The sequence below is a fragment of the Zosterops lateralis genome (genome assembly GCF_965231275.1).
Source record: "Zosterops lateralis genome assembly, chromosome: 2".
Lineage (NCBI taxonomy): Eukaryota > Metazoa > Chordata > Aves > Passeriformes > Zosteropidae > Zosterops > Zosterops lateralis.
This window is the reverse complement of record NC_139763.1, coordinates 94,545,019-94,569,840: the sequence shown is the minus strand read 5'-3', so window position 1 is coordinate 94,569,840 and position 24,822 is coordinate 94,545,019. Positions and strand designations below refer to the sequence as shown.

Below are 24,822 nucleotides of genomic sequence, written 5' to 3'. Positions count from 1 at the left end.
TTCATTTACCTTGAGTACAGCAGACCACTCTGGAAGGTTAATTTTTCTTTTTTTTTTCTTTTCACTATACTGTTTACAGACTAGTTTTTGTGACACATTATTTGCATTAGGCTAGTTTGATTCTACCTGTTAAAGTAAATTAATACACTGCCTATCAAAACACTTTGATTCTTTAAGTAGCTTAGTGAGGCAATTGTACTGACTTTTTTTTTCTTGGGAATTTTCATATTTCCTATATGGAAACAACTCTGAGTAGGGGAGGTGGTACCTAGTTGTAACACAAGCTTCTTGTATATAATATTTTTTAATATTCACAGCCATGTTACACATACAAATATAAATGTATACATTTGTGAATGTACATCTGCACATACACACATACATATAAATAAAATCATCAGAGTTTTATTTCTTCCCTGTCTTGGCTGTCAGTCCTTGAACTAGAAGACCAAATGCATTTGCAGCAACTGTACATAGGCACACACAGAGAATACAGGGCTAAACACAATAACCCCTAAGGGTTTCTCTGCCTGCCTCCTATCAGTATAGAAAGAACAAGCCTCAAAAAGGGTGATCCCAGCAAAGAAAGAGAGAAGAAGCGCAGCAGAGGGAGGAGAGTGCTTGGAGACCCTGACTTTTCTTTCCTCCCCTCCATGCATCCCTCCACGAGCTAAAGCTCTGTGCTTAGAGAAAGGCCATTCCTCAACCAGATCTTGGGAGCAGCTGCAGAAAAGCACATGGAGGTTAATTCTGCTTTTTGCTCCATTAACCTCTGCTCCACCTTTGTGACACCCTCGAGGAAGAGAGACAGGAAGACAGCGAGGCCAGGAGAGCTGGGCAGCTGCGGGTGGCCGGGCAGCGCTGCAGGAGAATCACACCAGAGTAGGGCTGCTCTGCACCCTGGGCTTCATGGGCTTTGGACACCCATTTGCTCTGCTCCTGCCAGTTCTGCCTCGGCCCTGAACACTTGCAGGATGTAAGTATTCCCCTTCTCTGCAAGGCAAGCTTCATGGCAGTGCCCTGCAGCTTTTCCCTCTGCTCTGTGCTCCTCCATATAGCAGGAGACACACAGCCTTTGGCAGTGGGTGCAAACAGATGAGATAAACAGAGATGAAATAAACCTAGTGGAAAAGTCTTCTCCAGCTGTACTGTCTCTACCTATAAATAGATATTTTCCTGCTGTCCTCCACATGCAAACGCAGAGTTGAGAATTTTTTGTTGTTGTTTTCTTGTTTAGTACAAAGCAATTAAAATGTAACAACCTCTCAAAATCTGCCTTTATTTAAAAAAAATAGGTCACGGACACAGAAGCAGTCAGTCATGGTTTGGAGTGGGCAAGCAAACAATTTTCATTTGATTGTGCCCTTGTTTTTGTAACTAGCTTTTCTGCTGTGACCTGCTATACTTACCCTGTCTGCTGTGCTAACCAGCAACATGCCTTTTTAATCTGCCTTCCTGGGGTCTGCATTTGATTACAGCATTCATGTTCTATTTAGATTCTTTTGAATCATGCCCTGTGGTGCTAGCACGAAAGGTGTTATTTATAAAATGAAATTCTGTTGTATTGCAACTTGGATTCAAAGAGGACAAGCAATATTAAATACTTACTTTATTTAATAATATCTTGGATTTATTAACTCAATTTCATTACAAGATTAGAGACGGTAACCTGGAGGGGGTTATTAACTAATAAACAGGCTTCAGGCAACTTTGCCCTATATAAAATAAAATAAAAATACATATATATGCATTTAAATTACTTCTGAGAGCCCAGATACACACCTCTGGCTCAGAAGTATGGCTTTCTCGATACACAGTATTTCTTGATACATCTCTCATATATGCAGAGAGCAGTTGGCTGGAATCCACTAAGTTCACAGTCCCTTTAGGACAGTGGGCATCCACACTCAACAGCTACCCCAAGTGACCAACCCTATTTAGTTGGTTTCATCCAACGTGGGATGAAGTCTGTCACTCAGCTGTGGGAGAACTGATGCAGGCTACAGTTACTTCAAGCCACTGAGGGCAGCACACTAGGAACCATGAGACTCTGCCAACCCATCTGCCCCTCCTTGACTTCCCCAGCACCTCAGGGCTCGTGTTTGTGAGCTGCTGCACAGCTCTTTCTCTCCCTGCATCTGTCCTGCAAATTGCAGAACATACCAAAGGAGAAGCTTCCCCAAAGCACCTAGGAGACTCACAGGCAGCAGGCTATATCCTCCCCAAAAAAGCTCCTGAGCTATTGAGAGCTTCTCTTTCCAGAAGACGAGGTGACAGAAAATTCCTGACTGTGCACACAATATGATATGAATCTATATTCTGATAATTAGCCTTCTTATGGTAACTTTAACAACATTTCAGACCAGTACATATCCTGTTGAGCCAGATATGGCACAACTGGCAGCTGAATTGAACTGCAATCTCTTCACCTGGTAAGCTGCAGCACATTTGTCAGCACCCCAGCCTAAGGATGAGGGCCAGGTTAGGAAATTCACTGAAGGTTTAAAGCTCCCCAGCAGTACATGAATACTGAGATGCAATTTTTTTCTCCATTTCCTAAATAAAACTAACAAATGCTAATACACTATTAAATGCCTCCTCTCTGAAACACTCTACGACAAGAAGTAGCTTCTGTGACTTTGAACCTGTCAGGTCCGCAATAAATCCTGAGTCTGACACGGGAAAATAGCACAGTATCAATGTCATAGATACTACAGGCAGGGAATTCCCATTTGGAAGTGCATGGCTGCTAAAAGCTTTCACCCCACATCTGTTGCACAGTTAGCTGTGAGTCACCTGCAGTCAGCCTCATTAGACCTGAAGTGTCACTCAAGTAAGACAAGCTTATTGCTAGAACAAGAGAATTCAGATTTTTAAGCATTTGATAGATTAAAAGGAAAGTGTCACGATATGTTAAATGGATATTCAAATACTTTAGGTCTCAGTTTTCATCTACTTACAGATCATATGCCCTTGCTTAAAGCTGCATGGTAGGCAGAGACCAAAAATAAAGGGCAAATTATTTTTTTTCTCTCATGTGGTGTTGTTCACTGCAGTGACTCAGTGAAGGATAAAATCCAGTACATGAAGATCATGAAAAGACAGAAAGACTAATGAATTACATCTGATCAGAAACAGATTTGAATTCAGAGTGATCTCTGAAATTCAGGGGAGAGCACCTAGAGCATGGTGGTGCATGGATATTCCCAAGTGAAACTGCAGTTAAGTAACAGAACTGTATAGAGAAGAGGTTAATTTGGGTCAAAAATGAAGGGAGATTGAGAAACAGATTTATGGTAAAACTTTCAAAGGCAAAAGCAATAATTGCACCCGCAAAAGGCATGTGCATCATTGCTACAAACAAAAACACATGCTTGGACTCTCTACAGGCAATCTGGCATCTGTCTCTCATTCCCTCCCTCCTCCTGACCCTGAGACCTCTCTCTCTGGAATTTTGTTCCATGAATATTCCATAATGCTACACTCAGCTCCTATTTTCAAGAAAAGTCAGCATTAGCTAATAAGTGGAAGTTCACAGCATTACTGTCAATCAGTGGTTGGTTTCCATGAGAATGGAGACAGAGCTCAACAGAAAAACAGTGAGGTTCAGGCACAAGTGATATTCTGTCTACATATGTTATGTATGTACCACTTTGAAACTACGGAACTCACTTGTTTGGCGCTTCATTTATTAGCAGACTCTCAAGGGTATCTACAGAATAAGCCAAGTTTAAACAGCATTCTTTTGGGTCATTTTGAAGTGAGGCAGAAACAAAATGTATTATTTGGTAAGTTAGGAATACTGCAATTTATTCTTGTTCTCACTCTCCTCACTTTTTTCTGTATGCTTAAAATCACCATTAAGAAAAAGACTGAAGCTTTTTCTTTTTTCTAGCTGGTTTTTTTTTTTTTTTTTTTTTTATTTCACCCACCAGGTCTCAAAGAATAACAATTTCTATCCTAAAATAATTAGTGAGTGAAATTTCTAACTGATTCTGTGGATTATAAAGGGAAACTATCTCTGTTTTATTGATAAAAACATGCTACTATTCCTGAATTGATACAGTCTGTTTACAATAAACAGACTAGGCAATATGATGCAAGGGCATGCATGGGGTAGATTTTTACAAAGGCACATTTATCTTCTGCTATTTTTTACCCACTCATCAAAGTTTCTGGCATACTCTCCACTAGAACTAAACAAAGTAAACAATGTAAGAAAATAAGGAAGTCAGTTATTTTCCTTTTTAGGGAACCAAAATCCAGAAATCCTATAAAATGTAGATACATTTCTAAATTTCAAATGTCATTAAAATTTCATACAATTGAGTCAATAGCTTTATAAGGAAGTGCTATTAAAAGAAGGTAGTTTTATAACTTTAACATAAAGAAGGATTCAGTTATAAAATACATGCCAAATTTAGGACTATTTAGATAAAAGTCCTTGGTCTTCTGATTAAATGAATGGAAAATGAGCTCATGGGTGATAGGAAAGAAGCACCAGCAAACCCAAACTAGTTGACTGACACAGTTAAAAACTCTAATTCTATTCAGTTGTTTCAGTGTGACTGATCTCAAGAAGAATGAAGCAGTTCTGCTGGGACAGACAGTCTGAGCAGTGGATGGAAAAAGAGGAAGAGACTCTGGGGAGAGAACATTACTTGGGTGAAGCCTGTACCAGCTAGAAATTACTTGGCCTCTCCAAGACCCACCAAGACAGCAGAAGGATAAATGAAATGCCATTTGTATGCATTATTCCAAGTCCTCACTCTCTCTCCATTTCCCTCAGCCAAGAATCTCTGCATGTACCTACCTAGTGAAAATTTTATCTTCTTTTCCTCAATAAAAATCTGAGAAATTCATGGAACAGACCTGTTTTAAAGGCAAACAAAAATCACACGATGGCCACACAGTGGGGGAATTGTCTCCCTCTAGGGATGCTCTCTTTTTGCCCATGTGAGGTCAGCCTTTGAAGCCTACACACATAGCTCCATAATATAATGTAAGAATTCTTTAATCACCCAAACACTAAAAATAAAACTGGAACTTGATTTCTATACTGGGATTCAAGTATGCACTGTAGGAAGCTAAAGGACCTGGGTCCAGCACATTTGTAATCCTGTTCTGCAGCATCCAGTGAAACCACAATTTCAAATTTTTATTCTAGCGTGTTTTCAATCAGCATTCTGTGGAAGGACTGAGGCCCATTACAGCCATATTACATGGTAGAAAAAAACAGTCTGACCCCAGGCAAAGGCTTTATCCTCCCTGTATCTCAGTTTCCCTGTGTGTCAGGCTGGAAGAGTCATTCTTTTTCACTTAATAGGGATGTCTTGGGAATTACCTACTTAACATACAGATAAAAAAAAAGGCTCTGAAAGGCAAAGTACCGTGGGGCTGAGTGAGTAGGCTTGCTGCAGCAACATGGCTGTTGCCAGCAGGCAGCAGGTACCACAGATCTCATGAAAGATCACTCGTCGATTTTAAGTTACGTTCATTTTTGTGCCTGTTCCGGAGGCCCCCAGAGATTAAATACAGCTGAGTGCTATTATACAGTTAGCTCCAGCGAGTGAAAAATATACTCTTTTAGCAGTTTTATTCCTTTATCAATTACTACTTTAAGAGACTTGTACTGTATTATTTTATATTGGCCAGTTGTAAAAATAATTTATTCCCTGAAGAGTTTTATTCCTTTAACATTTCAAATTTTTTTGTTCGATGTTTAGCATGTGACCATTTTTGACAGAGAATGAAAGGAATACTTTAGTATAGGAGCTAATATAGCTCCTTTTCTTATGTACATTTTGAGCACCTTTTAAATAAAAGATCTGATTAAGATTTCCAGTAACGCAGAAAATCTAGCAAGATTTTTCTGTTTTCAGGTTTCTTTGCATTACTGCATTATCACCCTGGGGGCAAAAAAGATGGAAATCCTGTCTAGATTTCTGGTAAAGTATCAGATCTGTTGAGGACCAAGCCGCCTGTCCTCCTTTCTTCCAGGTACATCTTTCTTTTTTTAAGCTTGTTCCTACCAAGGTGTGTATAGAATAGAGACAAGTTCCTTACAGACTTGAAAACCCATAGAAGAGCCACTGGGATTAAAACTTGTCAAGTGAGCATAGAGAGCCACTACAGAACTAATAGGAAAGCATGCTTGAACACTATTCAGTGACTGACACTGTCAGGTAGCTCTGTGACTCAGTTTTCTCTCCAAGTGGCTCAAACCACAATGAAAAGAGCAGTCATGATGAGGAAGACGCCCAGTTGGGATTGAAAGGGCAAACCTCTGTTCCATTTGAGAACATGGTATCATGGAGGCAGGAGCCCAGACCAGCCTGCAGCTCAGCAGAGGTGTGTGATATCAGTACACATGCCTCAGTTGTGGTCACACACACTACAGAGTCAATCATGGATGGAGCCATCTGGGATGCAGTTCATCTAAGGATGAAGAGCAGAATGCACAGGGTGTGCAACAGAGCAGAGCTGGTGTTTGAGCACCACTGAAACAGAGCTAAGCTTTTGTAGAGACAGTGTTGCACAGCCTCATAAAACCTCTGCTGCTCAGCAGAAGATGTTGATTTCCTTGCCAATTCATAATTCAGATCAGATGATGAAGGATTTCCTGAGGTTTGCAAGCCCTGTTAACGATGGGGAGCCCAGCTTGCAGTAACCCTGGAGCTGTTAAAGTGAAAACAAGCTGTATACAAGATTTTGTACAACTTCAGTGCAAACCCTGGAGGCCCTGAAGACTCACCTGAGTTTCACTTTAGGCTACTAAACTCAAACAAAGGGTGGGAGAAGAGACTGGCATGGCTCATAAGTCAGCATTTTTCATCAGCAGTTCTTAAAGCAGTTTACAAAGGGATTTCCTATTTTATGAGAGCAAAACCACTACAGTGTTGAGGAGCACCTTGTTCTAGACCATGGACCACAGCAGTAGCAGTAGCAGGGTCAGAACTTTAGTTACTTGTGGTCTAGGCCATCATATTTCCCACAAGGCACAACGCCTGAAACAAATGAATACTACAAGTTAGCAGCAAAGTTTTGTACAACTCTAATCAGCAGCCACAGAAAACCAGTCCCCCACAAACATCTGCTCAGTCACATAAGTTTATTCACTGGATGTGGATGAAAAGAAGTCCTTCACTAACTGGAATGACTTGTGTCAATCTTTAGCCCTTTAAAACATTGACTAATTTTAGACTTTCTGTGGCTAAATACATTTGTAAACTATTAAAACAGTCTCCTGGTACATGGAAAACATATGGTTCCGACAATGTTATTCCTTCATGAAGGTCTGTTTCTTCAAAGTTTGCTTTCGTTATACACTAAGCTTGTTTGCTGTTCAGAATGCTTGTTTTTATAACTATTTTCCCTCCTTTCCACAGCTATTTACTGGAATGATATATATGTGCATGAGTATATATATATATTAAAGACACATCCTTTTATTGACTGAAGATGTAATTACATAGTGCTAGTCAGAAAAGAGTATAAAAGATGCATATCCCCAGGAACACATTTCCTCTCATAGCTGGTGCACTGCAAGTTTGCAGAGAGGAAATGCTGCTCATTGTGCAGTTTCAATTTCTCACACATTTGGTGAATACATAAAAAAACAGGGAAGAAGACAACCTGCCCAGGACAAGACCTACACATCCATTCAGAAAGAATGCCTACATTTTACTGAGGCTACAGTCTACAAAGAAGAATGTGCGTTGTTTCCCCCACCACTCCCAAAATATTAAGCTATAGTTGCTCCCTGTTTTTCCTGGGACAATTTTCCATGTCAGACTGTAATCACCATGTTTGGCTCGCTCTACAGCCACCCTGCATTCACCTTCCCTCTCTGGACTGACCCCAGCAAACCTTCATTGCTCTGATCACCAGTGGGTTTGTGAGCATGAAGGAAGCTGTGCTTCTCTCAGGGATCTGGCTTGGCACTGCAGATTGCTCTTGGGTAAGCTGGTAATCTTCACCTTACTCTGCACTTCATGGTTGGAAGGGAGAAGTACAGCAAACAAGAGCAGGCTAGTGTGAAGTGGGAAACAGTCATCCTTAACCAGTTCTGGGAGCAGGGTGCAAATCCAGGAGCTCCATGAATTCCATCAGCCTCTGGTAGAGGAAAATTAGGTTGGAGGCCATTTGTCAGCAGCCAAGTGGGCTACAGTGAGCACCACTCGTTCAGTTCTGAACAATGGGTCTGGCCTAACACCAGGTCTGAACACATGAGAAGGGGACAAGAACAATATAACTTATGAAAGAACAAAAAGCGTGCTTTAAAGAAATTGAGTGCTGTGTCTCTTGGAAACACGCTAGACCTATAGTGACAAATTAGGGAAGTGAGTAAACAGGATGAAGCAGAAAGAGAATTGGAAAAGGCATGGTGACAGAAATGCAGGACGTAAGTTTGGTACTGGATTCTATGGCTGGATGAGGAAGAACAAAAGTCAGACAAATCCATAAATTCATTTCAGATATTAGCTGCATTGCTTAAGGAACTTCTGCAACATGCTCATATTACAATGCAGAATGACAATCTATAAAATAGATTTTAAAACTTTTTCAAAGATTTTTTCCCTTTAATTTTATGGCTCTTAAGATCAAATTTCTTTTTTCTGTGTGAATTTATGCTGTCAAGGTTGGGATGGACTGATGCGTAAGCATCTTGTTTGTACAAAGAAATCTAGAATTTTGCTCATGCAAAAGTGTGGATGTAACTCCAGAGGTCAGAAGGGAACACTTGTCCATGGAATCAGCATTAATAAATTAATAGATTTATGGCTCAAACAATTTGCCCAAGTAGCACTGTTTTACCTCTGAGCCATGGACTTGGCTATGCCTGCATTCAATCCATAAGGCAAGAAGTGTCTTTGAATTGTGAAAACAGAAGGGAGAAAATTGAAGAGAGAGACCAAGAAAATGAGAACTAGACCTGGCATGGGAGAATAATTGAATAATTGTCAGTTAAGAAGAGGTAATGGAGGGAGAGAAATGCTTGAAGGAATATGTGTCTGTACACTGAGGTGGTACTTTCAAAAGATGTACTGAATCTGTAATGCAAACATAGAGAAGGCAGCACTAGGACAGAAAGGGAGTAAGGAAATATAAAGATATATTTCCTTTATGCCTAAAAATGACCAAGGACATAGTAACTATCATACATACTTTTTAAGTGAGCACATCTGAACTCTCGTGCTTGAATCCTGACCTCTTGCTTGATGTAAAATTAAGTTTCAAAAATGGAAAAAGAAAAAAACGAACTTGCCCTCCCAATGGGATGCTGAAAGAAATGCTGCTTGCTTTATTTGTCCATGCAGTTTTTTTTGCCACTCCTGCTAGAACAGCGTGAAGGACAATTACTTCAAGTGTAATGAAATGAGTGCCCTAATGTGAACACTTCCCAACAGGAGATCCATGACGCCTTGACAAACTGAAATGCCAGAACCCTCTGCCATCACTGCTCTGTCCGGAAACTGCCCTCAAATATTTGAGACATTCCTGGAATTAATAAATAAGTGCTGATTTGGCCTGGCTGGTTGCTGCCTGGTATCCCTGGCTGGCACTGCCGTACAATGGATGGCATTGTTTTGTAGCAGCAATTCTTTTGCTTTTCTTCTTAAATTTCCCAGTGCCAGCAACAGGAAGACTGATTAATTTCAACTAATGTGACTGTTGAGTCAAAGATATGACTCATTTTAAGGAAGCTTTTGTTGGATGCTTAGTCTATCAAACCATGCATACTTTAGATTATTTGGCTCTGTAGACGCTATGATCAGGCAGACACAACCATTTTGGTTGAACTCAGGTACACATTATTTTTGTACTGAAAAGCTGGACATGAACAAAAGCTATGGTGTAGCCTCATGTAAAGTCTATAACCAATCCTTTCTGTGCTGTCTGGAAACACATGCATAGTATACGGTGTGTTGAACTTATCAGAAAATGACAAAAAGCAAGTCAAAGGGAAAAAAAAAGTTTGTCAGCCTCAAGTCAGTGAAGCTGTAGTACTTGGAATTTGCTTTATGCAATATGCATAAATGTCAGGTCACAGTGCAAAAACTGGGAACGGAAAAGAGAGTATTTTCTCTTGTTATGCTTTTGTGCCATGGAGCAGCCCATAACACATCAGTTAACTTGGGGCTCCTTGCTGGACTAAACAGAATAATGCATTTCAAACATTTCTTTAATGAATAAAGCTAAATGTAATACTACAGATATTGTCTCTATTTTTTGAAGCTCACATATACAGAGCTTAGTTTCAGGGGAAGTTCATCAGAATGCCTTTGGAAAACACTCGTCTAGGATCATTCTGTTTGCTTTTCTATTCGTGCATTTTCATAACCAGCTTTCATTTGCAAAAATGCTTCCAAATGTTAGTTATTCAAGACTCACAATGACTGAAATGGAAAAACAGTGGTAAAGGGCCATTGTGATCTACACAAGGCCACAAAAAACCCCAGAAAATTTTCTTGCATCTGAAACATGCTTTCATTATAATAGACATAACTTCTAGGATCACCCACACTTCTGTAAGAAAAATACAGTCCTTATCCTATTATTCAAAATTGTTTAGAAAGAACTAATTTGCCAGATGGATATATGTAACATGGTCCTTTTACAGAGAAGAAAGGAGGACTGCTCTGAGTATTCAAATTACCTTCAAGCCTTCACAACCAGGTCACTTGACTTGAAGCTGCTAAATACAAAGCTTTCCTTGGTTGCATGTAGGTACACTAAATACTTTCATATATTTACACATAAACTATGAATGTAACACATCTACATACATTTGGGCAGGTATACACAATATAAGGTGGCTAATGAACAATTCACTGACATGGTAGCAGAGCTGAATTCTTGGGACTTGCAGCATGAACAGGCTTGACTTGCAAACAATTGGAAAGCACGAAAGTAGCACTCTTGCTCCTGTGCAGGAAGACTGGCAATTAGATGCCCTTCTCTCACACCAGCGTCTTGTAAGTCCCATACAGCAATCTAGTCCCACAGAGTGCTCAAAGGAACTCATACAGAGTTCCTATGAGAGAACTGTCCTTTTCCACCTCCTAGAAGGACAGTTGAAGCTGTATATCACAGTGTTCCAAGCAGGAAGGGTGTGTGTGTAGGTAAGAGAAACTGAACTATGACCTGAACATGAAAGAGGCTTTGGGTTCTTGATTCATATGTTTCTGGCACCCACGTCATAGGAAAAGTTTTTGTTTCCACTTACCTATTTATTAGAAAAGGAATGGAAATAATTATCTACAGCACTTGGGAGACTGAAAGGCTTGACCTGTGTGTGTGTTTATATTTGTGTACATGCATAAAGTCTCCTGAATAACATGGGAATATATGGGGGCAGATGCTCCATTTAGCTCAGTCCTCCCTCTCTAATGGAGGCCAAGAGTAATCATCTAGAAGAAAATGTATAAAACAAGAGCAAGCCTCTTATCATACCTCCCCGGAATATTCTCTTTCCCTTCAGTGATTCAGCTGAGATAACAGGGCATTTGGAAATAGAGAGAAACAAACAAAACATTAAAACAGTCCAGAAACATGGGAGATTACCCTACATTAAAACCTGTGCCTATGCCAGGCAATGTCAGCTCAGGGGAACCCAAGAGGAAAGCTCAAATTAGAAATAAAGAAGACCTGTGCTTTTTCTGACCACAGCCAAGTGTGGCAATGTTGGGCAGTGTTCAACCCCCTTATTTGAGCTATCTATAAAATTTGCATGTAGACAAGAACCTGCAAAGAGAAATCTGTCATATCATAACAGGACTATCAAAGGAAGAGGATAATTCACCCTGAAAAGGCCAATTTCTCTTCACTTATTTTAAAGAAAAATCTAAAATTCTGACTTTCAGATTTGCAAAATTAAGAAAGATTTTTACCCTTAGCTGCAACTTTGACCCTGAGAGCTAAGAAAATTGCTACAGGTGAGACCCAAAGGCTGAATTCCTGAACTTCAGAGCTTGGAGGAAGTTTAAATCCCAACTCACACCAAACTTGTCAGACTTTTCCTGTACACACATGCTCTTGTTTTCCTGCGGGGGAAGTATGTGTTGGGGGAATTCCTCTAACACTTTTCTGCTATAAACTGGTACTCTTTTTTACCTTCTCATCTGATGGCGTTCTCAGTATACAGATGGGAAGACTAAAATATTTGGGATCCCTTCCTCTGTAGCTACATAAAGGATTATGTATGAATCCCATTAATATTAGCAGAAGTTTTGTGAAGAAATCTGCACTAAGAAGAGAATATGACCCTGAGTTTAAAAAAAAATTTCAAAGTTCTGACATCTAGGAACCCCTGTCACAAAGACAAAGAAGTAAGGAATGCATGACAACTTATTTGCCCAACTACAGGACATCTAGTCTGACAAGCTCAAGTTGCCTTGATTCAGAAGCAGAAACTGTAACAAGTTAAACATTTTCAAGGTATTTTCACTTTTGTTTATTATTAGTTTGAATATTCAAATAACCAAAACTGGAATAACTGACATATTCACACAGCAGGGAAAGCAACCCAATTCCATTCATTGTTTTAAATACAGCAGAAAGTAATGTTATTCCCACTAGCAGAAATGGATGATGAAGCTACTCTTCAGTTTGTTCAATCTCTGCTGCACTCAAAAGAGAAATACAGAGAGGATCCCATAGCATACTTTCCGGTTTTTCTCATTCCACCTGGAAAAGAAGGACGAGCCTGTGCATGAGTTGCTCCCAGTACCTCCAAAGGCATTGCCTATGGGGCTCTGCAGTGAATTGTCTACCTACAGGGAAACCTTATGAAAAGCTTTTAACAGATTCCTGCCAGAAGAATTAAGTAGTTCTTCAGAGAAGAGATGGAAGGAGGAAAAAAGCATTTTTCCATCCCCAGCACCTGCTCTAGCCTCATATAACTAGATGATTATAGCATTCCCGTCTTAAATCATTCTCAAAAGGCACCAAGTTTAAACTTTACAAACCTCAAACCCTAATTTACCCAAATAAAATACTACTCAACCTCGTTGAATGCTTTATACAAATTCTTAAATAAAGGAGGTAGAGTTCTTCTCGAGTGAGACATCATATTTATTTTGACTTTAGACCTAACTCAAATCCTGCAACTCTGTGAATAAGAAAGAAAGAAAAATAAAAGTATTTCAAGTGCACTTGCCAGATTCCAAACTGGGTAAATACAGTTTCCTCATTTCAGCCCGTTTCGCAGTTTCAACAGTCTAAGTTTTCTTCTCTATACTTTAGGTTAGTAATGCTCTTGTTTCTTATTCCAGAAAATGTCCTGGTTTTTTTGAAGCAGATGATAAGATTCCTGTGCAGTTTCTTGAAAAATTTAAATCTCTGATTATGAAAACATGCACTCATATATTTAGCTTACAGCTGGTTAGCTATTCCCCTGATTTTTTAGTCCTACAGGACTAGTCATACACCTAAATAACAAGCAGTTAGAAGTATCCACAAGAGTTTCTAAGTTCCCTTAGAATTTTTTCAGGTAGACAAACCTACCAAAATTCAAAATACTAATGCCAGGATTTATATTTCTGTCACTGCTCTGAAAATATAACAAATATATATAACATAAAATGCATATGTAAGGTAAGTATTTCAATATTTACAAATGCAGTTCCCAGTAGAACTGAGACATCTCAAAATCAGTGACAGTCTCAAATGCCAGAAAAAAACAAATCTTTCTGAGCCATTACATATTGCAAATTAAAGTGCCCACCATAAAATTTTTATAATTCTTATTGGTAGCTTTTCATGTTGTTACTACTTTTTACATTAAAAAAAAAAAAAAAAGTACTATTGACCAGAACATCTATTTTGTTTTACACCCTTTTTTACAAGAACATAGACTATTTCCCATAGTAGTCAGTCTAGAGGTACCTACAAGTACAGCCCAACCCAGGCACACAGGTGCCACTGGAAGCATTCTCACTTAGATAAATTGGTTTTGGTGCAGACTTCTTGGGAAAGTTCCTGGAGCTGTAACAATAATTGCACTGAAGTCAATGGAAGTTCTGGGTGTGCCATTAAATGAGAAAGAAGTAGGTCCACACAGGCTTGTACAAATCAGAAATACTCTAAACAGGCTGCAAATCTCCTGCTGATACTTTAATTTGGATTTTTAAACCAGGAATTCTTTCATCTGCTTTTCACTGAGCAACATCTTCATTTTATCCTGCCTTTCACTCAGAAATCTGGTCATATACATGGCCAAGACGAGGAACATAAAAATCTAGCATTAAATCCTGAAGCACTACTTGCTTGTTTCTTGGTCAAAATCCCTGCTAAGATCCATAAGAGTAGGGGCTAAAAAAAACTGCTGAGAATTTATGTAACTCAAGAAACGGATGGCACATTATGACATGCTTCTGTGACAGTCCACCCAAACTGGGAGAACTGACATGCAAAAGGATTTCTTCCATGACCTGCCAAATGAACTTTGACCTCTTTTTAGCAATTTCCTTAGGCCTTTTGCTGGAACTCAGATGAGCTCTAAAGTCCATTGTCAAAAATGCAGACACCTTACAGTGCTCCAGTTTTAAATCTCAGGAAGACAGTCATGCCCCTAAATTAATCTTCTCACTCTGCCAAATGCTTTGTCCAGTAAAATGATGCAAAAAGACTGATTTGACAGGATAGGCACTGCATTCTACTGCTGAAATTATGTATTGCTAAACATGCATAGTAACACTAAGACTAACTTAAAACCAGTGCTCATTACTTATTTCATTTTCTTTAGGAAAAGATGTAATTCACAGAAATTATGTTGTGTCTCAAAAATTCTTAAAGTAGGTATCCTCTCCAAAGATGCACAGTAAGAATGTCACAACATTTTGTTGATTTGTGCACTGCACTTCACATTAGATGCCACAGAAACAGTCCAGGCTGAAAAACACTTGTGTGGACAGTGGATTGCAAAAAAAAATTACAGAAACAACAGAAAATCATATTTTAAAGAAATAATTCAGCTGCTACGGGATGAATATATAATATATATACACTGAATAAATACATTAATGATATACACCAATTTATATATATACATTGAAAAGTTAGATGGTGTGGTCTCCATTCTGGAGACTTGTCATGGAGTTTGCATGGAGGGGTTCTAGTGTTTACACACAGGAAGTAAAAAAGCACATTTTTCTCTGTATAGTTTTACATAAGCTTCATAATGTCAAAGATAATACATCTTCCTGGCTAAAAGACAAGAAGAGCTGCTATCAAGGAAAGTTTGTTGAATGACACTCACCTCCTGTCACACAAAGTGCAGGTCTGGAGATAAGAATGATGCCTAATCTGCAAAGACAAAGAACCTGAAGTGAACATAAAATTCCTATGTACTTCTCTATGTATTTTTCTGTAGCAGAATGATCTATTAGGCTATGGAAAAGAGTTTCTGGGAACAAAGTGTCTCTAAATGATGAAGAAAATTCTCTAGAATAAGATAATAAGGTTTCCACTATTTGTCTCCTTGGAACATTCCTGTACACAGTTAAAAACAAGTCTACCAGGACCTGGAAGCTATGCCACCTGCAGAAAAATTCCATGCAGCAAAAAAATCAGAGAACCATTTAGGCTGGAAAAGACTCTTAAGATCATTGAGTCCAACTGTTCACCGAGAACAGCCAAGGCCACCACTAAACCATGACCCCCAGTGTCAAATCCACATGTCTCTTAAATACATCCAGGGATGGTGACTCCACCACTTTCCTGGGCAGCCCATTCCAATGCTGAAACACTCTCAGACAGGACTGTTGACCCAGGATGGAAGTGGCTCAGTGAGCACTTCAGCCAGTACCTCCACTCCGTAGGCTTGGGTGGATTTCATCCAGCTCCACAGACCTGTGTGTGTCTGAGTGGTGTAGTAGGTTGCTAACTATATTTCTCTTGGATTATGGGGCTTCATTCTGCTCACCATCCTTGTCTTCTGGCTCAGGGGGCATGATATCCAGGGGAACAAATGGTCTTACCATTAAGGACAGAAAAAAACCTCTCTGCATCCAGTCAACCAAACAAGGATCCTTTGCTTCCATGGGAATCAGCATCTTTTTTGATACAATCTAGAACCCTGTTTGCTGTCTCCATACCCATTTAAATGTGCAGCTGTTATCTGTTTGCTCAGCAGACAGGGCAATGAGAAGAGACCCAAAAAAATCAATACATGTAACATAAATCTCTTAACTCTAACCTCAAATCAGTGCCAGACCCATGAATCAGGGTATCTCCTTCTGAAAACACTACCATTCTGGGCAGAAATACCACCTTTCTTTGGAAATCCTAATGCTATAAATATGATCTTACAAGAAAAAGGTCACAGCCTTTTTCAGGTCAGTGCTGTTCTGACCTCCTCCTTGACATAAGCAGCAATAGTCCTGGGCAGACTGTCACAAGTACTATGTTACATTAGACTCTATCAAGTAACACAAAAATGTAATAAGGATCTTGCAAATGTTCCCCAGAAAATAAAAATAAGTCATTGCAAGTGAACCCTTGCTCTCCTGAACCGTAGGTTTCATGCCTCATCTGAAAATTCCATTATAGCTTCTAGATAACTACAGGATCTGGATGATGATGATGATGGTGAATGTTGATCTTTTGGAAGTGACTAACACTGACTTTGCAGATCCTTAACACCATATCTGGAACACAACAATCAGGAGTTTCCTTCTACACGGTGCCCCCTTAGTGTGCAATGCTGGGAGTGCTCATGGTGTCTCTAAGCTGGACTCCTGAGCCATGGCAGGAAAAAGCCTCCATCAACAGTCAGAAACCCATGGAGCACAAGCAAACTCTCTGTTTTGGAAAAATAGGCCTCACTGAATCTGGAAAGTATTACCATATCTTGCTTTCCTGAGTAGGAAGCTGTTCACCTCCATTTTAAGCAAGACAGAGCAAACAGAAGTTTATTCTGACTCCTCTAACATGGCAGCATGTGACGGTCCAAGTGTTTGCTTGTGTCTCCTTGGAGTGGGTGATGCAGATTAGACATGCCTGTAAGGGAGGAAAGTGGCTCAGAGCTCAGGATTCCTTTCAGGGGTGACCAACAGAAGATGTGAGCTTGCTTATGCACCACGTCACCCCCTTGGTCTGATGAAAGCCTCCACACCTCCCCTCCCTCCCCTCTCCTTTAATCTCCGCATGCTGCTATGCGGAAGGTGCCAACTTGAGAACAGACAGTTCTGAAAAGAAGGCAATTAAAAAAAAAAAAGCACAGTACTTTAGAAATTTAAACAACAAGCCCTGTGATCAAAATAATTCATAAAGGGAAGGATTTTATGAAGTCATTTCACGAGCACACAATGCCTTTTTTTTTTTTGCTTTGTTTTTTAAATAAATCCGTCAGTACACATGCCAAGGCAACACATCTGAATACAATATCAGTAGACACACCCTGAATCACTGCGCCTGTGCTCTCCCAAGTTACAGCAAAGGCTAAAAGTTGGGCTTTTTGCCCAAATTTTAACAATTATCAATTTATTTCTTGTTGTTTGGGTGTGTTAGTTAAAGCCTTTTTCTTCTCCTTGCTCCCTCTTACTCCTCCTTTGTGAGAGTTTTCTTCCTCTCTTCACAAAAAAAAATAAATTCTGAAATATAGATTTTTCTCTCACTGACGGTAAGTGTGTCTGCTTAAAAAAAAAACACCTAAAGAGATCTAACTTATAATGAATCCCTCTGGCATAAGGAAGCCTGTTCTAATCTCTCTTTATAGGGCTTGAGTGATAGTTTTGCTCAACGAGTATTGACAGGGCTGTCCTGTTTCTCAGGCTTTCATTTTCCCTGAGTTGGAAAAAGGATACAGTGCATTTTCACATCCTCCAAGTCTGCAGTTGTTTTTATATAAGAAGCAATTTGCTTGGGTCACATCAGGTCAAATGGGAAGCCTGCCCAGCTCTTGGTTTTAAAGGAAAAACATACAGAAAGACACAAAAACACAGCAGTTTCCTTCATTAAATTCCACTCTACCTGCCATGGGCTTGCAGCCACAATGGAATTTCCCACCCTGGCTGACCATAGCTAAACTTTTTTTTTTTTTTTCTTCTCTCAGTAAAAAGTCTTATTAGTTTTCTTTCAAGTGAACTTTGAGGTAAGGGTTATTAAAGTCGATGCAATTGTCCATTTTAATAAAAAAATAAATTAATAAAGGCCTTCATGGGACTGTGGCCAAATGTTGAAGTCCTTACTGAAGCCCAGATTCTGTTCTTTGTTACAATGCTGTAAGTCAAAAGCAACTCTTCTAAAGTTGTTGGAATGGTGCCTGGGTAAAAGATCACTGAAACCTGAGATGAAATTCTACCCTGAGCTGCAAGAAGAAGATGCTGAGGAAGTGACTCAGTGTGAACACTTTTAAGAACAACAGATCACCAAGATGCTTCACTGATTTCAATGCAGCCTATAGGAGAACCAGAGCTGCTTGCTTTGCTTTGACTATGATTTTTTTTGTACACAAAAGCAAGGGAAGGGGGAGGGGAAGAGAGAGAGAAAAAAGGATACATCCTGAACCAGAGGTGAGACTGTTTCTTTTAAGATGCTAAAAAGCTGTCCAAATTCAAATTTGGATCCATCTAACTATCAGAGCATTTAAACTTGGCCTCTCTCTGTTGAAGGCCCAGTTGTTCCCACTGCTCTGCTACTATTTTGCATTTAACTGCAAATGCTATAATTAAGTTTGCAGAGCAGTTTCCATTCAGACTGTTTGCTCATAACTTTCTGCAAAGTTCTCCTTTTGGTCTGAAAGGAGACCAGATCATGCTGAATGATGCAAGGCATAAAGCAGACTGGGGGCAGGTGTAAAGAAAGTAGTGGAGGATCTGCTCAGCCTTGACAGGGCACCACAACTGGGTGGCCCCTGCCCTTTCTCACAGTTTTCTCCATGCTGAAAAGCCGTTCAGCTTTTTTTTTTTTTCCCCTACAATAAATTTAAAAAAAGAGAGAAAAGAAAAAAAACCCCAAAAAACAGTTGGCTCAGTGCCCCTGTATCCTCTGTTGTCCAGACACTCATGTGTGAAACAATGGCAGTTTTGCCTGAGTCAGGGCTGAGGATTGCTGGACTTGGCCTCTGAAGGATTTTTTTGCCTTGCTATCGTGACTTTCACCCAGAGATCACAAAGGGGTTTGCTCTATTTATCACACCGGGCAGACCTTTGAAGCAGTCTGAGCTGAATGAGGGCAAAGTCCCTTCTCCCCTTTCAGTGTCCTTTCCCTGGCTGTCTAAGAAACAAATGAGTTTTTTAAAATTTCATATACTCTCTTTGGTTTCACAGGCTGGCTAGTAAGATACTGCAAAGTTCTCTGTTTTGTTTTTCTACAGTCAGATGGTTCTTTTCTTTTTCTTTTCTCCCTGCTCTCTCTGGTGTCTGTTTTCCTAGTTGATTCATCTATTATCCCTCTTTATGTAATTAAATTTCTCTACTCAGTGTGTCATTGTGCTCAGGCTGTATTGTGCTCTGTCACCTCCAATTCCTTTCCTTCAGAAAATCCACATCCCAATTCCTCTTTAAAGTTGCTTGCTGAAGCATTTGTTCTTTCAGCATCCCTATACGTTTATAAACTGGAGATTAGTTCACTTTGTCTGACTTCCAAAGCCATTTGCTGCCTGAGACCATTTCATGAGCTTGTCTATTCATGTGGATAAACAACATAAACAACAAAAAATCATCTATACTGTGAATTAGGAAGAATAAACAGCAATTGCATGGAACAAATACCAGTGAGGGTGAAATTAGTAACAGTCACAGTTTTTGCTGATGTTGCCCCTGCCTGAACTATTTTACTTTGACATACCTTTAGACAGTAGATTTTCACAAGTTAAAAGAATGATACACCTTTTTAGTAGAACCAAGTGATGTACCGTAACATTTAGCTCATGATTCCAGCATTTCTGTCCTGAAGAGTCCCTCAACTCACAAACTTCTGTCTAGATGATTAATCTGTATACTCTGCAGTTCCCCAAAGCAGACCATTATTTCCCACAAAGCCTTTAAAACTTTCTACTAAATTCAGGATTTTGAAGTGATGTCTGGCTAGCAGATGTGCTTGTTCTGACACATTTCGATATCTTCCCTCAAAACAAGAGTCCTTTCAACAATTCAAATTCAAGTCAATGGCAAAATTCCTATTGATTTGAAAAGATATGCTCAACTCTTGAAATAAGGAACTGAGCCTGTCAGTCACTTTGTATGTAACATCAGAATAAATGCAGAAATTCCAGTCTCCATGTGAATCCATCAAATTGTTTTCATTATCTGCAGTTTAAAAATATGGCAGAAGGAAAAAAAAAAAAAAAAAAAACAACCAAAAAAACAACAGTTTTGAAATTGTTTACAGTAGAAATGAAGTCTGAAGTTAGATGTAGCTCAGAAGCTACCATGAGAGGCAGAAGGGCTGCAAGGTTTCCTTTCCCTTGAGAATGGGGCTTTGAGCACCCTGGTCTAGTGGAAAGTGTCCTTGTCCATGGCAGGTGGTCTGGAACTAGATGACCTTAATTTCAACCCAAACAATTCTATGTTTCTATGATCCGATGTGACATTTAGGGCAGCCTCCTCAGCAGATTTCTACTCCTCTGAAATGGTCTCACCCTCACCTCATCACACACCTCATTTCTCTCCTTGAACTCCCTTGGATCTGCATTTCTGCTCACAGAGAAGGACAGTGCTGAAAGCTTGCAGGCTTTAGGGTCTATATCTACAGTCTGCAAGACTCAGGGGAAAACCGGATCATCTCTATGCAACCACAAATGGTATAAAAGCAGATAGAGGTGAGAACCAGAACTTTCTGTGTCTCTGGTACAAACCTCTACATGGTAAATGGCTCATCACAGACTAATGATCTGTTGGAGAGAGAACCAGGAGACCAGGTGTCCCACTGAAATCTTAGAGAAACATTTGCCAGCAGAGCTTCAGTTCTGGTCAGGGAAACTTAACAGCCTTAAACACCACAACTGACTAAATAAATGTCTTATAATTTTATAAATGACAGCAGGAATGACTGCAATTATGCTTATTAGCAGATAAAAATGTCTCTAAAGGATTGGATTGGGGGGGCTTATAAAGCAAAACAGGAAACAGGCTCGTTGAATACATCTGTGGTGCATGGTTAATCTAAGCCTTGCATACGTTCATTTTCCATGCCAAGCATGATCAGTATAAGACATGATTACAGTCTACCAGTTCTAGGGGTTAGAGCTTGAACTACTATGGAAAACTAGCTTAAAATTATAATCATGTTAAGATATTAGACGTATTTTCTTAAAGATCTGCTTAGCAATTTCATATTTTGACTGCTTCAACAATATTCCCAGAATCAAGCCTTTCAAATCACCTACTTCATTATTTGCTAAGGATTTTTCTGAAGCCAAACTAGGAAAAAAGTTGCAAGTATGTTACAAGTTCTTCTCTATAACCTGCTCATGCTGCATTCAGTTTGATTGAAATTCCACATAATTTATGATTTTTACAGCCTTCAAGAGTGCTAGGAACAGGAAAGAGAAAGTAAGAGTTATTAATCAATCACACTTCAACGATTTTGATATTTAGGATAAAATCAGGGACCCAGAAGGAAAATTTTTCAATGATTTCAATATCTCTGGGATTTCAGATTTCTTACTATTTATTTGATTAAATTGTAGACAATTTAATTATTAAAGTACCTAATTGACAAAATAACTGGGCAGAGGTAAAAAAAGTAAAAAATTAGCTAATGATAAGTTAGCCACCAACAAAACCAATATTTATCCTTCTAAAAACTCTTACATCAAGAGCAACTGACCCTCCTGCCTTCAGAGCCAGGCAGCATTCCTAATTTCTATACAGCAAAAATCATAAAACACATTCCACAGAGGAAGATATGAGGTACGGGACCTCCAACAGCAATTCGCAAGTCGGAGATCACAAACTCTCCCAAGGACCCTGCTGCTTTACTGCTCAGCTGGGCTGGGCTGGGCTTGCAGCTGGGACCTGGGTAAGCTGCTCATCTTGGCCTCCCCGGTGCTCCTCGCAGCGAGAGGGACGGAAATGATTCAGCGGTGCTCAGTGCCAGCAGAGGATACCCAGATTTCTAACTTAAATTTCATCATCCACCACCACAACTGAAACACTTGGTTATTTATTATTTTTTCCCCCCACATTTTGGAACCCGCCAAGATCTTGCTTTTGATTAATTTAATATTATTATCATTATTTTCCCCTAATGTGCAATTCCTGCATCAGAAAGATCTAGCTGGGTACTGTGCTTGAGATGCTAAAGCTACATGAATTCCCTAGAAAGATTCAGCATTCACTTGCTCAGAATGGCAAGTTTCAATGAGATTTTCCTTGCTTTAATCGGTTTGAGCTAGCTCTTTGGCATTGTCTTATAAATAATAGAAGCTACACACTGCACTGTTATAACATCATTCATCTAAGGATCTCATAACTTAATTAAGAGGGACACTGTCAGGTTAAAAATCATATATTTTTCATTAAGTAATTTCCTTATCTATGTTACTAATAACATTTTAGGCCATTAAGCTGGAAAAAATTCTTAAAATCTAATTTAACATCTACTACTAGCATGTATATATTATATATACACACATCTGGTTTATTCTCTGAGATACTAAAGCAGATGTGCTAGCTTTACTTTTGTTTCAAGTTGGTTTCATTTACAGATTTTCATGTACGAACAGTGTTCTTCCTTCAGAGTGGTATAAACACTCCACAAGAACATTTATATGCAAACAAAAAACTGTATTAACATCCAAGAAAATAAAACATATGTTTTTGTTAATATAAGACTTGCAAGGATTCAACAGTAAAACTTTATTTTGGAGAAAACTGCCTAACATTGTATGGTGGTTATTTTCACTTCCTCTAAAGGGAAGGTGACAAGTACTATTCCTGTAGTGCTTAATTATGGGAGAGCACAAATCTGTTTGCTGTGAGGGAATACATCATTAATAAATTCATTCCGCTATATTTGAGCCTCTTCAGATAACCAGAAATGTGCTGTTACTTCACCGAAGCTTAAATCAAGGCTTGCTTTTTGATGGGAGAAGCTAGCTGTGGGGAAAGTCAGCATAATGAAGTTTCTACCTGTCAGAGTTTAGCTCAACTCTAAGTTGTTGAAGCCTACGTGGCACTGCCATAATGGGGGGACAGTCACTAAAGCACTGCGGGGTCCCTGGGAATCCATATAAATAAAGTGTAACATCAAAACCCACACTGCGTATTTTCCCAGGCTTCACTTAATACAGGGTAAAACTAAGACACATGATCAAAGTCACACAGTGAGTTGATGATAAAACCAAAACAAAAATCCATAGCCTGCACCATTCATTCCTCACTGAACTACTTAGTTTCTTCCTGACATTTCAATGTATTTCATATGAAGAACAACAAAAAAAGAGCTATTTTTCACTTCTACTTCTATTAGCTAATACAGCAAGAAAGATGGAGGTTTGACTTGCAGCAGGCCATTTTTCTTCTCAAGAGATTCCTCCTCTTTCTTCCCTTCCCTAGGTTCAGTGATCAGCAGAGCAGGTGTTCACTTGCAGATCCAGAGCTCCTGACACAAAAGGAGTTTTATATTTCATTTTGCTTTTCAATGGTCCATTGCTCAGACATCAGTCCCAGAAGACAGTCTACCAACTACTAAACTCTTTAAGCAGGTGGGAGTTGAAATGAGAAGCAGGTCATGGAGTCAACAGCACGAGTCAGCTATGTCTACTGTTTAAAAATAAAACTGCAATAAGACTGGAAAAACCCAGAAATAATAAAAACATACAGCCAAAAGGCCTCTCAAGAGCCAGTGAGGAGCCATGGGGGGCATGCTAAAGCCAGCCCTGAAGAATGGTGGTACATCCTGATAGTCACAACTAAACACAATGCTGTTGTGCACAAGACTCCCTGAAAAGAGAAACACTAGAGTTCTTGAGCTTAAATGAGACTGCCTTCAAACTCAGCTGCAAATGCTACATGCTCAAGGCTAACACATTTCACATTGCTGAGACAACATGAAACTAGGCCAAGGACCACCTTCTATGACAGGAATAATTAAAGAAACATTATTCTGCCTGAAAATGTGCTTTATGCAGTAAATGTGTGAGCTTTCAGAGGTACCCTTTTGCTGGCTGGTTGCAGTAGTGGAACTTCAGTGTATGTTTGTTTGCTCATAGCCAAACCTCTGATAACCTCTGCTTAAACTTTCATTATTTCCCATTAACAGCACTTTAAGTTGGGGTCAGATACAACTGCATGAGAGTCATAGTTTTCAAAAAGGGCAGGAGAGTGTATCCAGGCTGTTACAAAATATGTTTCCAAAGACAGACTTTTCATGTTGCATCTATTCGGGATCCAGGACATAAATAGCTTAGAACCCACGGCATTGGTCTGAATGGTGGCATTCCTGTATCATCTGCCAACCAGAAAGTTGCTTCAAGGGCTTGGTTGAAAGTCTTTCAGATTATTGGTGTTTCGTTTTCCTAATTAGTAATGCGTGGGACTTGAGTGACAGTGCTTTAGCACTGTGAAGTACAACCATCATTATGTAGATCTCAGCCAAGCCAGTCAGGGACAACAGAGAGGATAATTCTTTTCAGAACCGTATTTGTGTCTTTATGTTGTTGTCTTAAAAGTATGAGGTCTGATTAATCTGGTATTAATGTGTATAATTGTCTCATTAATCAGCACAGACCTTTTTCAGCTCTGTGTATGCTTCAGCAGTGAATAAATTGTAACAGTGATGGTGTTTTCTCAAGTAATACAATTTTTAAATGTCACACACACACATATATGTCTGCGGGTATCTGCCTTCCTCCCTGGCTATTCCTAAGAC

General features: G+C 39.4%; 1 protein-coding gene across 15 annotated transcripts in view; it reads right to left on the bottom strand.

Moving 5' to 3' along the window:
• Positions 1-24,822, bottom strand: part of ZBTB20 (zinc finger and BTB domain containing 20) — a 471,839-nt gene that overhangs the window by 185,518 nt on the left and 261,499 nt on the right. For 14 of the 15 annotated variants that reach the window (XR_014592711.1, XM_083884711.1, XM_083884721.1 and 11 more), the window contains one exon: positions 15,263-15,309. The exons of the other annotated variant lie outside the window; for it this stretch is intronic. The gene's annotated coding sequence lies outside the window, so the exon portion shown is untranslated. The remainder of the gene's footprint in view (positions 1-15,262; positions 15,310-24,822) is intronic. 15 annotated transcript variants of the gene reach the window in all.